Source organism: Podarcis gaigeae (genome assembly GCF_964106915.1).
Source record: "Podarcis gaigeae genome assembly, chromosome: 12".
NCBI lineage: Eukaryota > Metazoa > Chordata > Lepidosauria > Squamata > Lacertidae > Podarcis > Podarcis gaigeae.
In genome coordinates this window covers 54,882,062-54,896,580 of record NC_139688.1, presented here as the reverse complement: position 1 = coordinate 54,896,580, position 14,519 = coordinate 54,882,062, and the positions used below count along the sequence as shown (strand labels likewise).

The 14,519-nt window shown below is 40.3% G+C and overlaps 1 protein-coding gene across 5 annotated transcripts in view; it reads right to left on the bottom strand.

Moving 5' to 3' along the window:
- BBS9 (Bardet-Biedl syndrome 9) overlaps positions 1-14,519 on the bottom strand; it is a 229,613-nt gene that overhangs the window by 158,588 nt on the left and 56,506 nt on the right. The window lies entirely within an intron of this gene.

The following is a 14,519-nucleotide window of genomic DNA, read 5'->3' as shown; positions in this document are numbered from 1 at the left end:
GTTTTTTTTTATTCTAAGGGGAAACAAGAAACATCTTAAGTTTGGTTAGGAGTTCACATCATAATTTAGAGATATTTTAAGAAGAAGTTTGTACTGAAGTTATGCCAGCAAATAAATTGGGGTGCTTTGCTGTACTGTGTTGTTGACCATTTAACCTGGTTCATAAAGAGTAACTTCAGATTTATGAGGCAATGTGGTATGGAAGTTTCAACAGGTTTGCTTCTAATCAGAGGGGGGAAATGTAGAACAAATCTTTTTTGTGAAGATTCCCCTAATTTATACTACAGCCAAAGAAGTGAAGAAAACAGCACATTATACAGTATTTTAACATGTAAACGTTTTAAGAACTGCAGTTAAACTTATCTGATTTTCAACAATATCTTTGCAGTTACAAACCATTTGTAGAACCAACGTCCACTAATCCCATGAGAAACAGGTGTCTTAAAAATACCACCACTGATTAGCCCATCAAGAATACAGGCATTTATCTGGGAGATGAGCTATCATTCAGTTTTAGAACCAATTTACTTGAAGCCCACTTAAATCTTTTATTAAGAATTAAAGCTGTGTTTTAACATTGCTGTTTGGATCTAATACCAACTAAGAATATTTTACCTGCTTCACCTCTAATAAACACAAATACAAACCATAGTGGTTTTCTTAATTGGAAAAGGGGCCAAAAACAAGTTTAACAATGTTTCCAGAACTGCTGAAGACAACTAGAGAAAACCCATTCCTATTTTATCTACATTAATGAAAAAGATTCACTGTAATACAACAGAGCACAAATGCATTTGTACTCCATACAAACTAAAAAGCATTCAGATATGTTTCCAGGGTTGCTGCTTTATAGTTAATTCTTAAATTCTCAATAAATTCTCCTCTCCATTTACAAGAAATAACCCTCATATTATCCAAGATTAAACATTAATGAACATGCCAGTGGTACTGCATACACAGTAAAATGATGCTTCCAAACAAACATTTGCAAATCAAATCAAATCAAATCAAATATCTTTAATACGGTCAATGACCAGAAAGCAATTTATAAAAATATGACATTATAAGTAGTATTGTGCTACAAAAAACAGTGGGAATATGGCCAATTCACAGAATTGGTGCTTATATTTATGACCAAGTTTCGTCATTTAAGGTTTTAAAAATTAAATTCGAATGTCACTACTGTTTATTATCGTTCCTTCGATGTTTACGATTTGAACTCCGTTGCTGACATCATTGCTCATCTTATTCTTGTTGCAATGTAACAGTACTTTGCCACAGGCCTGTTAATTTCGGGTTCTTTATCAGCTAAGAGGTGTCTGATATAGGTGTCGTCTGTACTACGAGGTATTTTCCTCAGAATCGGTTCGATCAGCTCTTTTCTTGAGTCTCGATATAATGGGCAGTATAAGATGACATGCCCGATGGTTTCGATTTCGTTGCTGTTACAGGGACATAATCTTTGTTCGATCGGTATTTTGTTGCATCTTCCCTCTAGAAGAGCTGAGGGGAGAGCGTTACAGTGGGCCCTGGAAAATGCCCATCGGTGTTTAGCGTTGTCTAGAACTTTGAGATAGTTTGCTAGATGAGGCCTTTGGGAATTGTACAGGAGTTTATAAGTTATCGGAAGTTGATTAAAGTCATTTTGGGCTTCAATGTCCCTGAGTCTTTCTTTGATTATGTTCTTGGCCCTTCCCCTTTCTAAACTTAATAAATACTCTGGGGAGAGACCATATGTGGCCAATTTTCTGAGAGTGCCCTTCCTCCAACTAGATTGGAATTTGTCAAGAAGCATCAGGGAAAGTAGTCCAACCGGCGAGTTGTTAATTCTTAGCCAAGTGCATAAGGTTCTTATCCATACTTTGGCTTTAATGGAGTATAAGCCCGTTTCCAGTCGTAGGGCGGCGTTTGGGACGCATTTAGATGTTTGCAGGAGTGATCTAAGGAAACCTGATTGTATCTTTTCATATGGGTCTAGGTTACAGAGGGAGACGAGTGGTGCGGCGTATAGTATTTGTGCTGTTGGTTTTGCAGCGAATAGTTTAATTGTAGCAGGAATGAAATTTCCTCCCGTTGTGCGATGGTATCTTAGAATTGCTGTTGTAGTTTTTTGTGCCGTAGAGGAGCTGTAATTTGCTTTTATATGTTTCAATTACAGCAAACCAGAAATGAAGGACTTTAAATAATTCTTTTTTTAAAACATGCCACTTCTCTCACCATCTGTGGCAAAAGCTGAGTCCTGATTTTTAATGTACACCCTTTTTCTTGAACATCCAGCTTGAAAAATATAAAAGTATTTGCAGTTAGCTTGTTCCACTGAAATTAATGGAACAAGTTGTCTACAACCAACTTAATAAGCCAGATCAGGGCATCCAAGACTGTCCATTGCCTTTTGGCAAATGTAATGAATTAACCAGTCTGCCAACAGATACAGCAGCCTGTGAAACTTTGCAGCAATTTATAAAAAGGGGAGAAGTAGCTATGTTTTATTTTTAGCTGCTGTGAGCAAAAAGAAATTGCTATCAGGTTGCTGGGGGGGGGGGGCATCCTTATGGACCAGTTACCTCACTACATTGTCCAGGCATCAATCATTAGGACGGTCAAAGGCTCAAAGCACTTCACAAAGTGCCCATTTTCACCATGTGATTTAGCAGTTGTGCTGGATAAAGTTAAGGATTTTGTCCTGTTTCTAAACAATGCAGAAAGCTGCAGATTCAATTCCAGGAATCACCAGGAAGAATGGGGAAAACCACTGTGTCTGAAGCCCTGAAGAACCACTACCAATCAATATAGATAACACCAAGTGATATAGTCTAATGGCTTAAGTCAGCACACGTTCCTAGTTATGCAGCAATTGGTTTAGGAATTGTGCATGCAGATCTATCAAACCTGACCTCTTCATTAAGATTTTACAGCGTGAACAAGATTCAAATATCCACATTATAATGCAGGATATCTTAAAAGAAGCTTGTTTCTTAGATCTAGTTCACTTCATTGTATAGAATATCTCTGCATATACACATGAGCTCTGGGGAAAGCACTGATATGGAAGTCATTTGGGCAGTATGTGTCAGTTATAGTTGATCTGTAATGCATTTGGTATCACTGGCCTCACCTGTAACCCTTTAAGCAATTACGGTATTGGTCCGAATATAAGCCGCAGCTTTAAAATTCAAGGGTGGGAGGAGACAATACCCGAATATAAGCTGCTCCCTTAAAATTCCACAGGCACTCACACCCGTTCCATTTTACTGTATGTCTGTTTCAGCAGCGTTATTGTAAAAAAGCCAATTTTTGTAAGGTCGCGAATTTAAGTCGCAGTTTTAACTTTTCAAGGTTGGAATTTTTTTTGGGGGGGGGAGTACGGCCTATATTTGGGCTAGATGAAAGAGTACTTATATCAGTTATAAATATGACGTTCTGGAGAAGCCTTATATGTTATCTGTAACATGAAGTCCTATATGCCATTACCTGTAACAATTGCATGCCCATTTTTCTCTCTGCAAATCCAGGGACAGTTTTGAGTTGGCCTGGGAGCACATAAGCTGCTCTTATTTCTGCATTAGTACAGTGGATGAACAGCTTCCCTGGGGACTGATATTGTCTGATCTATTACCTGCTTCAACAGGTGCATATGAGCCTACATCCAAAGAGCCAACCTATCAATTCTTCAAAACCAAAGGGGCTTTCAAGTTTGTGTTTCTCAAACAACTGCCCATCATGCCATATGGCAACACCTTTTGAAATTGATAGGACTTTCAAATGCAGTCTGTGATTTAGCCTGGAGGATCTGCTCTTCAGAAATAAAGATAAAGATCCCACTGGGCACGACCAGGTCGTTGGGGTGCCTAAATTTTGGATCCTGGTCATGATATTTTGGATCTCCACAGTTACCTCTAGAGCAGGATTCTGCAGGGAAGTGATTCGCAGCTCCATGCTACATAGCCAAGTAGATTGTCCATTGATACGCTATGCCCCTGAGGAATTTTAGACCTAATTTTTAGTGTTCAGAATTTCTCTCTTGAGATATAAATTGTTGGCTCAACTCTCTGAAGACTGAATAGACAGCTTTCAATAATATTTTCAAGGCAGACTTTTTATGACTAATAAAAACCTAGAAGGATGCATTCATCAATCCCAAATAGTTTCATAAAAGGAACAGCCTCTATATTAACATGGTTTTATATCATTTTAAAAGTGGAATGATATACAGTACCATACCTATATGTGAAGCCATATATTCATGAAAGATACTGAACTTTCATTCAATCAGTAATCTAAAAGCTGCTAAAAGCATATAGTCATAGCAAATAACCTTTACACATAATGCGAAAGGAAACGGATAATTATGTGGTGATTAATGATAGCCGAACCATAAATCTTGGTTATCACATTTTCTCTGGGAAACTGGAGAGAACAGGGGATCTGATGCTCTCAAAAGGTTGCTTTCCACACTGGGAGGCCAAGAAGTTTTGAGGGACCCAGATGGGGATGGGTGACTTAGAGCAAGGAATTTCAGTCATGCCCAAACACCAGATAGTAGTAGGGGGACAGTTCTTAGGGTACTGGATAGGCAAAAGCTCCCTTTCTTTAATTCTTTTGCGACTGTTATAAATTACAACTGAGGCAATCTGTCTGCCAGTTAAAATTTACATCTGGAATGTGAGCTGACTGCTGGCTTAAGAAGAGAAGATCACTAAAAGGTTGAAAGCTGTGATGGCCTGGGAATCCGATTCAGAGGCTGAACCGGAGGAATCCCAGCCTGCACAGGAGTCCCCGCCTCCAGGGCCGGTTGAACTGGGGCAGGGCCTTGATTCTGAAGCACCTGTACCTGTGCCGGATCCTCAGGAGCAGGCACCAGGTGAATCCACTCTGGCTCCGGAGGTGCCGGTTGAGGACTCAGTGCCTACGGATGAGTCTCCCCCTGGGTACAGTAACCCTTCAGCCTCTCCTGAACTGCAAAGGCTCAGGGCAGAGAGGCGAAGGGAACTGGTTTCTCCCAGGAGGAGTGCTCGCCTTAAGGCCAGGAGAGGCGGGTCTCCTGGGGGCCGGGACCGCCCCTGGCCTCAGAGAAGATAAAGGCCAGTCAGCCCAGTCCCAGGTTGCAGGTGCAACGTCGTTGAAGAGCTGTTTCGGCCAGCATCCAGTCCTGTTCCCCCAGAGTTCCTGTCCTTGCCTGGCTTCTCACTGTGGACCGAGGAGGACTGTCTACTGACCCTCAACTCAGGTGCTGGACCTCGCCCCACGGTAACCTCCCCCCTGGACCAGCACAAAAGCAAAACAAAATGCATGTTTTAATTGTTTGTGCCCAAGAAAGATTCTCAACAGCTAATGGTCCTCTACTCTGGGTTACTGAGGGGATTGTTTGCACATGAAGGTGAAGGATGGATGGTGAAGAACCCTGTGTGATAGGCAGGGAAGTAAGATTTCCCAGGATGGGAGGCTGGGAGAAGAAAGGGAAGCTTTCAGGTGAGAGCAGGGACGGTCCACACCATTCTGTGTAAGACAAGGATTAAGATCTACCTTTGTATTTTCTTTGTTCTATCTTTGTTTTGCTGTTGGTTTTTATTTTTATTTAGATTAGGTTTTTTTATTGTATTGTATGATGAAAAGATTCAATAAAATTTATGGGGGGAAACAATAAAATAAAATAGTGTCTTTTGATGCTAACCCTTCCCCAGTCCATACACAACTAATTCCATGGGCCACAGGAATCACTTAATCTAGTCACTTGGGCTGGAATCCTAAAGGGAGGGGAGAAATTTGAAGGTGGTTTAACTGACTTAACCTATAACTTGCCAGGCTTGAGCAGGCATGGCAGGACAGAGCAGTGTGTTGTGTTTCTCCCTTCATTTTTGGGCTCTTAAAAAGTATTAGAATTTATTTTGTATTTGATTCAGGCTCCCAAATGCATCTAAATATTTTTCCAGTTTGATGGCCTGTGAGATGACTGCTATTGCTTTGCATTCTTCAGAGAACGAAGCCACTTCCCAGTCTTCTCACAACATATCCCCGTCTGGCCCTATGGACATCAGTGTCAAAGGAACCCTGGGTGGCAGAGACGGAATTCCAGTCTATCCTATGACCCTTGAACATTGTGACAGGGAACACAGGATTGGAGCCTCAAGATCTCATTGTATTAAGGAATAACAGTCAGCTTAATAAATAAAAAGGAATGTTAGTGAAGATGAGCAATATTTGAAGAACTGTGCATAATTTCGGTTATATTCTTCATGTGTCTTTCGATGAGATCCCAGGATAGAGAAAAGAAACAAGTCTAACTTGAACTGCACAGTTCTGACACTGCATTCTGCATGTGTCTTTACAGCTCATAAACCATAAATTCCTTCTATCCCAATGTCTTGTTTTAATGAGTTTTTTGTAGTTAAAAGTAATTGTGAAGTTTTGAAATATTTACTGTTTTCTACTGCACTCTGCTGGAAGTACTTGTGCCACTTCTGCACACACATGCCAGAAAACTGAATACTCCAAATGCAATACAGTTTATTTGCATCTTGACACATACTCCTTTTTCAGTACTAGAAAATTTCAAACTAGATGCCTTAAACTATGCAGATAGACACATTCTAAGTTATCCTAAATAACTGCTTACAAAACACTGAATCCCAAGCTGTTATTCCTCAGTATTTTACATGGCAGTATCAGTACTTCAAACAAATATATGCTTTGATTTCATAATAAATAACCCATAAATAACCCATAAGTTAAAAAATAAGCTTTTTGGAGGGCAGACTATAGGTATTCCAACCATACAATTGTCAAAACAAAAGTTGATATATGCTCATGGAGAATAAATCCATTTGAATAGGTACAGAACCATCAGGAGTCAATAAAAATGTGACAGACTTAATTTCACAATCTTCTAGAAACAACAAGGAAAACTCCTCCTGTCCTAAGCCATATGCTGGCATTAAACCCAGTGTGCACAATGTGCTTTGAAACTTTCATTAATATATGCTAAAATATTTTAGTTCAATGGCTTGGACAAAAGAGCATTAAAAGACCCCTTTTCCTTTCCTTTTTTTCTGAATAAATTTAAATATCTTAAAGAGTCTGCAAGGAAAGCAATTAAACAAACATTTCTTTTACAAAGAATATAAAAAGGTCTCAGCATATTTTGTTTATAGATTCTGCTTGTAAAGCAGAATAAATAGAATGACAATTCAAAAATCCATATGTAGAATGAGCTACCTGAATTTTTTTGATGCTCGGCTTTTTGGACCATTGACCATTGAGCTATTATGCTCTTGGACAATGATGACATAATCCAGCAAAGACAATACATCCACAGAAAAAGCTTCCATATGTGGATTCCCTGTTGGATAAGGAACTGTCCAATGCTGTCTGATTCATTATTTTGTCAAACTACATGATCCTGGTTATATTATCAACAACCATCAAAGTTGGGAATACTGGCTACCTCTGAAATCTTGTGAACAAATCTCCCTATGTCCATATAGCCACATCCTCTATTCCTTACATCATGGATGGGAAACTAGATCCAGCCAGCAGGCCAGATGCTTGGTTCCCCCACCTGCTGATCACCTGTGCTGACATCACTTTGATGTCAGGTGCCCATTTTTACTTCTTAGCATGGCAGGTCGCACTGCCAAGTATCATTCAAGCCCAGCCAAGAAGGACTTGAAGTTACTACCAGCTGATTGGAACAGACTTCGAGCTCAATTTTTTTTGCAAGGGTAGAACTCAGTACAGCAGCCGAACTTGAACTCAGCACCTATCAGCTGATAGGTGGTGACTTCCGGCACCACTTTCTGCTGTGATTGGCTTACCTTTCCCGCCCCAACCTGGCCACGGTGATCCATGCGACGGTCACATCCAGGCTTGACTACTGTAATTCGCTCTACGCGGGGGCTGCCCTTGAAGCTGTCCCAGAAACTCCAGCGGGTGCAGAATGCTGCAGCGAGGCTCCTCATTGGGTCTCTGCTATAGGAGCATATTCACCCAGTGCTTTTCCAGCTGCTCTGGCTCCCAGTGGAGTACAGGGTCAGATTTAAGGTCCTGGTTTTGACCTTTAAAGCCCTTCACGGCCTAGGACCCTTGTACCTACGGGACTGCCTCTCCCGGTATGCCCCACAGAGAGCCTCAAGGTCCATAAATAGCAACACCCTAGTGGTCCCGGGTCCTAAGGAAGGTAGATTAGCTTCAACCACAGCCAGGGCCTTTTCAACACTGGCTCCGGCCTGGTGGAACGCTCTGCCTCATGAGACCAGGGCCCTGCAGGATCTGATTTCTTTCCGCAGGCACCTGGCCTTTGGCCTGGAGCCAATTTGATTCCCTCCCCCTCTTTCTTTTTTCTTTTTCCTTTCTCCTCCTGTGATGAGGCTGCATTTTAATATTTCAATATTTTAATGTTGTATTTTAATCTTGTTTTTAAGTTGTATTCATTCAACTTGTTTTTATTATTGCTTGTTAGCTGCCCTGAGCCCGGCCTTGGCTGGGGAGGGTGGGGTATAAATAATAATAATAATAATAACAATAACAATAACAATAATAATAATATCTACAGAGAATTCAGCTGACAGGGAATTTAGTAGCACAGCCTATCCCAGCAGGTTGTGACAACAAGCATTCTTGCCAATGCACAATCAAGAGTGTGCTTTAAGGTTAGTTGTGGAGCAGGTGGGCATGGTTTGGAGGGGAAACAGCATTGCGGGCCAAATTGGGAGCAATGCCGGGCCCAATTAGGCACGCAGGCTGGAGGTTCCACATGCCTGCCTTACATCTTTAGTCTAATGAACAAACATTTGCACTTCAGGGTGCAAACATGTTATGTGAGAGCAGTTTAACTGGTCACAATAAAATAATGTGTTAGCAAGAGTAATTAAAAGGTAAAGGTAAAGGTACCCCTGCCCGTATGGGCCAGTCTTGACAGACTCTGGGGTTGTGCGCCCATCTCACTTAAGAGGCCAGGGGCCAGCGCTGTCCGGAGACACTTCCGGGTCACGTGGCCAGCGTGACATCGCTGCTCTGGCGAGCCAGAGCCACACACGGAAACGCCGTTTACCTTCCCGCTGGTAAGCGGTCCCTATTTATCTACTTGCACCCGGAGGTGCTTTCGAACTGCTAGGTTGGCAGGCGCTGGGACCGAGCACCCTGCCGCAGGGATTCGAACCGCCGACCTTTCGATCGGCAAGTCCTAGGCGCTGAGGCTTTAACCCACAGCGCCACCTGCGTCCCAGCAAGAGTAATTACTGAAGTACAAATAAAACACTTCTCCAAGAAAGCTGTGTGAAAGCCGGTACATTCAATTAGCAGCAAAACTACTGGTATCTGAAGGAGTGAGCAGGCACACGAAAGCTTATACCCAGAACAAACTTCGTTGGTCTCTAAGGTGCTACTGGACAATTTTTATTTTTTTTTATTTATTTCGATAGCAAAACTACTGCACTTGGTACATGAGAACATCAAAAATATTTCATGCTTTAAACAGCATTTCTTTTCTTTAAAATGTGTCATATAAAATAGCCAACCATAGGTATTATTTTGTCCAAAACTATATTAAGAAATTTATAAATTAAAAGGTGGGATGTTCTAATCAATTTGTTACCCTCAATTTTTCCAACTACCATTTTCTTTACCACAGCTGCATTAGCACTAACCCCCTAAAATAGCTCTGCTGTATTCCATAATAGGGCAATTAAATGATACATAATAGAGACATGCTGTCAAAATGTAGAAATTACTAGTTATGTGTAAGTAAATGCTAAGGAGCATGCAATGGTACCAACAGGAATAACTCTGGCGAATAAACTTTGATCTCATTTGTTTTTCCCCCCAAGTTTGTGTAGTTAAGTCACCATTTATACTCTCACATAACTCTACTTTTTGTTTGAAAGGTTTAAACTGGGAAACGACAGCAAAGGTTATTCCTCAGAGATAGCAGCAGCTAGAAGCTTGAGATGTGTCTGTGTTGATGTTAAAGAACATAAAACTAGAGAAACAAAAAAAAGTTTGATAAAGATGTGTATTTAGGTTTGTTAAGTTACGTTTACTCTGCTTTTCAAACAAGTTTTTAAGAAGGTTCACTTATTTTACTCCCAAAGAAAATTTGATCCTATGACATTTATTTTCCCGCACAGAATACAATATTAAAGCCAAAGTTCAATTTTAAAAAATCAAACCTCTAATTACATGTACTTATTGTCAATATTAGTTTAACTGTATTTACACTATGTAGAATAGTTGCAAGTATGTTATTCTAGAACAGACACATATTGGTCATAATACAGAGAGCTACAGACCCAACATTACTTTGGAATTGTGTTTCTTAAGGTTTCAGGCTTGCTGGAACTACTTTGCTTTATACTACATCACTGAAAAACAGGTGCAAAAAGGTAGCTCAGCTGAGTGGATGTACTCTTAAGAATTAAAGAACAAGGTGTTCTTTAAATTAAATTAAAGAACAAGGTGTTCTGGTCATATGCTCGGCCCAAGAATTTGTGTCAGAGGCAATTTGCCATACAGGGAAGGAGGGAACTGCTGGTTGTGTGAAAAGTTTACAGCGCCCCCCTGCCCTGGCTTGATGTCAGGAAACTAGTCTCATGTTTCTATGGGTCCTAAGCAATACATTGGTGGCACTGTGGGTTAAACCACAGAGCCTAGGACTTGCCGATCAGAAGGTTGGTGGTTTGAATCCCCGCCACGGAGTGAGCTCCCATTGCCTGGTCCCTTCTCCTGCCAACCTAGCAGTTCGAAAGCACGACAAAGTGCAAGTAGATAAACAGGAGGTACCGCTCCGATGGGAAGGTAAACAGCGTTTCCGTGTGCTGCTCTGGTTCGCCAGAAGCGGCTTAGTCATGTTGGCCACATGACCCAGAAGCTGCACGCCGGCTCCCTCAAAGCGAGATGAGCACTGCAACCCCAGAGTCGGTCACAACTGGACCTAATGTTCAGGGTTCCCTTTACCTTTAAGCAATACAATGGGAAATAACAATGGATCCGAAAGCATAAAGCAACAGTAGTTTTTGAAGGAAAACTAGATGTCAAAAAGGAGAACGCATTTTTTTAATGAAGCAATTGGAATTACTAATAACACAATCGTATAAAACAGCTACTCTAAAGTCAGTCTATTGAATTCAATAGGATGTATTCCCAGATAAATTTGGATAGGATTGCAGCATAAATTATTATTAATCTATTTCGGTTTTTAAAAGGCGTTTCACTTCCTGTGTGTCGAATGCTACCCAAAGGATTATTCTACAGGTTGGAGGGGGAGGAGGTGACTTTTGCTCATTTTTCCTCCTTGCAGACCCTAAGACTATCTTCCACACTGTTCTGGAGGGAGCACAGAGAGAAGGCGGCAGTTGGTGAAAACCCACCACACCCTTATTCCAGCAGAAGCTTCCACTGGATCTCAGTGGAGCTTTACCATTCACAGAAGGTTTTCAACCAAGATTTTTGCCTGTTTTTTTATGCAGGTATCTCGTTGCTCAATAAAACATCCTCTACAGTATCTGGGCTTCACAAACCAACACTTCCCCCCTCTCTTTCAAAAATGAGAAATACTTTTTGCTATGGGTTTCATTATGGGGGGGAATGCAGGAGATTACTGTAAGAAAGTACAAATGCAAATAAATGACACTATCTTCATGTCTGTGCCATATATCAAAACAGGATAATTATTTTAAGAAATATTCATTCCTTGTATATAGGCAAAAATATGCAAAGGAAATTATGTTCCACAGTTCTCTGATTTTAAAAGGGAAGGACTGCATTACAAACCTAGAGTACTGGGGTGTCTAAAGGAACACAGGCTACATTAAGTGCTTTACAATGCCAATGATTATTTTTTTTCTTTTCAAGACAGCTGCATTGCCAATACAAGGCCCTTTTGTGAAAGTAAACCAATCAAGTTGGAACACTGTTCCAATTTCCTTTCTAGGACAAGCCTCTAAAGCTGATAAATATGATAGAGCTCAGCTACATCCTTGGCTTCCTATAAAAGGAAACAGGATGATCTATCCTACTTACGGATGCAAATGCTATTGCTTGAATATATTTCTGAAATGGAACCAAGTGAAGTCATTTCTCCGAGCTAGAACTTCCAAGTGAATTATTATTTGAGAAAAGCCATTGCTCCAGTTATTAAGCAAGTTTGAGAACTGAAGATATATGGATTTCTAAATACCTGAAGCACTTAAGACTGGAAGAAAGAAGTTGCAATTTGATTATGACTCCCTACAGGTAATGAAAATAAAAAAATACATTGTGCTCAAGGCTGTATGCAGGGGGGCTGGAACATTCCCAATATTAAGAACCTAGGCAACATGAAACTTTGCATTTCATATAAAAACAACAACCAGTAGATACATCTTATTAATTGAATGGCAATTTTACTCTTCATAAAAAGAAATGTCCTTAACATTAAAAGAAAACTCAACATAACCTAACATTTTTATGGAGTTGGACATCTGGAGAAAGAATACAATCACCTGAACTTTCTTACTTCCCTATTCCCATAGAAATCCAAATACAGAATCAAGTAAGTCCTGATTTAAGCTTACTGACAATTATTTTATCAAACTGCAAAATCACATTAAAACAGTGTGCAATCTTCCTACCCTGCCCCCAGCTCAGCTGATTGGAGATTATAGATCAGATCAGCAGCAAGAAGATAACTGGACTGAGTCCCACTGCTGAGCTGCACATGAAGGAAGAGATCGCTCTCTTATTCCATGAACAGCTCAAAATGTTCCTGTGCTGTGACAAAGGGAGCTCCTTTCATATACCAAAACATGGAAGTAAAGTGAGCTACCCATGGAAGAACAGAGTGACCTATTCCTCCCTGGGAAGCTCTCTGCAGTTCTGTGTTGCCTGCTGAATGGAAGTAGCAATTAATGTTATCAGGGGACTGGAGGAATTCTAATACAAGGAAATACTATTGGGGGGATTTTATTTTAGAAAAATGGAACGAGGATTACATGATAGAGGTCTATACAATTATGTATGGTGTGGAGTAAGGAGATACAAAGATTTCCTTGAAGTACTAGAATGTGGGAGCTTCCAGTGAGATTCAGGACTGATAAACATACTTCTTCACACAACACTGCAATGTGCTGTGGGATCACTTTAAGTTTATGCAGCCTGACAATGTGAATAAGGTGCTTGCTATTGATATATAAACTCTTAATGGCTTAGAACCAGTTTACTTAACAAATTGCCTTGCCCCATACATGCCTATTTAGCCATCTCAGTACAGTGGTACCTCGGGTTACATACACTTCAGGTTACATACACTTCATGTTACAGACTCCACTAACCCAGAAATAGTGCTTCAGGTTAAGAACTTTGCTTCAGGATGAGAACAGAAATCATGCTCCGGCAGCGCGGCGGCAGCAGGAGGCCCCATTAGTAAAAGTGATGCTTCAGGTTAAGAACAGTTTCAGGTTAAGAAGGGACCCGAGGTACCACTGTATTTGGAACTTGAAACCTTTGCAAGTGCCACATAATGTTCATTCCACATTAGCAGCACAAGTGTTTTGGAATTCCCTACCTATTAACATTAGGCAGGGACCCAGGCTATATATTGTTTTATATCCCGCCGAAAACTTGTTCATGTAACTTAGTTATTTATATTTGTTTTTAAAGTTTGCCTGATTTATGTTTTAATTGTGATGGCTGTTTGTTTGTATGTTTGTTTTTTAAAATTGTTTTGTAGATTTTAGCTGTGTTTTATTTACAATTTTATTGGTGCATTGCTTAGAAAGCTCCTGATTAAGCAGCTTTTAAACCTTCTAATAAATAAATAAATAACTTTTTAAAACATGAGTTTACTACCACACAAATGGTGATAGCTACCAGTTTAGTTGGCTTTAAAGGTGGAATAGATAAGCATAGAGAAGGAGTCTACCAATACTTATTGGTCATGATTTGTTATATGCACTTCCAGGTTCAGAGGCAGAATGCCAATGAGTAACAGTTGCTGGGGAGTAACAACAGAAAAGGTCTAACGCTTTCATGCCCTTCTTCTGGATTTCCCAAAAGTTCCTAGCTGCCCCCCACCGGAAATGAGATTAAACTATAGTCTGATACAGCAACACTCTTATGTTCTTTACTGAGGCAGAAACACAAACTGTGTTCCATCTTGAAACAGTATATCAGTTGATTTGCTTTCAATTACTTCAGCTATTGCCTTTGAAAGACCCAGGATGTAAATACATTTGCAAAAGGAGACTGTTCGTCTCAAGATTATTTTGTTGTGGATGTTACGTCAGTTAAACCATTCCATCAGTTTACAGTATACCATAAATGTTTACATGAGCTCTGAACTATAAAATATTTTCACATAACTATTTCAGCTCGGAAAGAATGATGCACTGTCAAAGTTTGCGAGAGCTCAGAGTAGCAATTCAGTATCTGAAGATCAAATAAAAACCACTGCAGATCATCTGGAAAGTTGCAGGGAATATTAGGTTAAACAAATTACTGTTCCATGGTCTCTCAGCTGGTAAATGTAACCAGGAAGGTATCGCTTATGT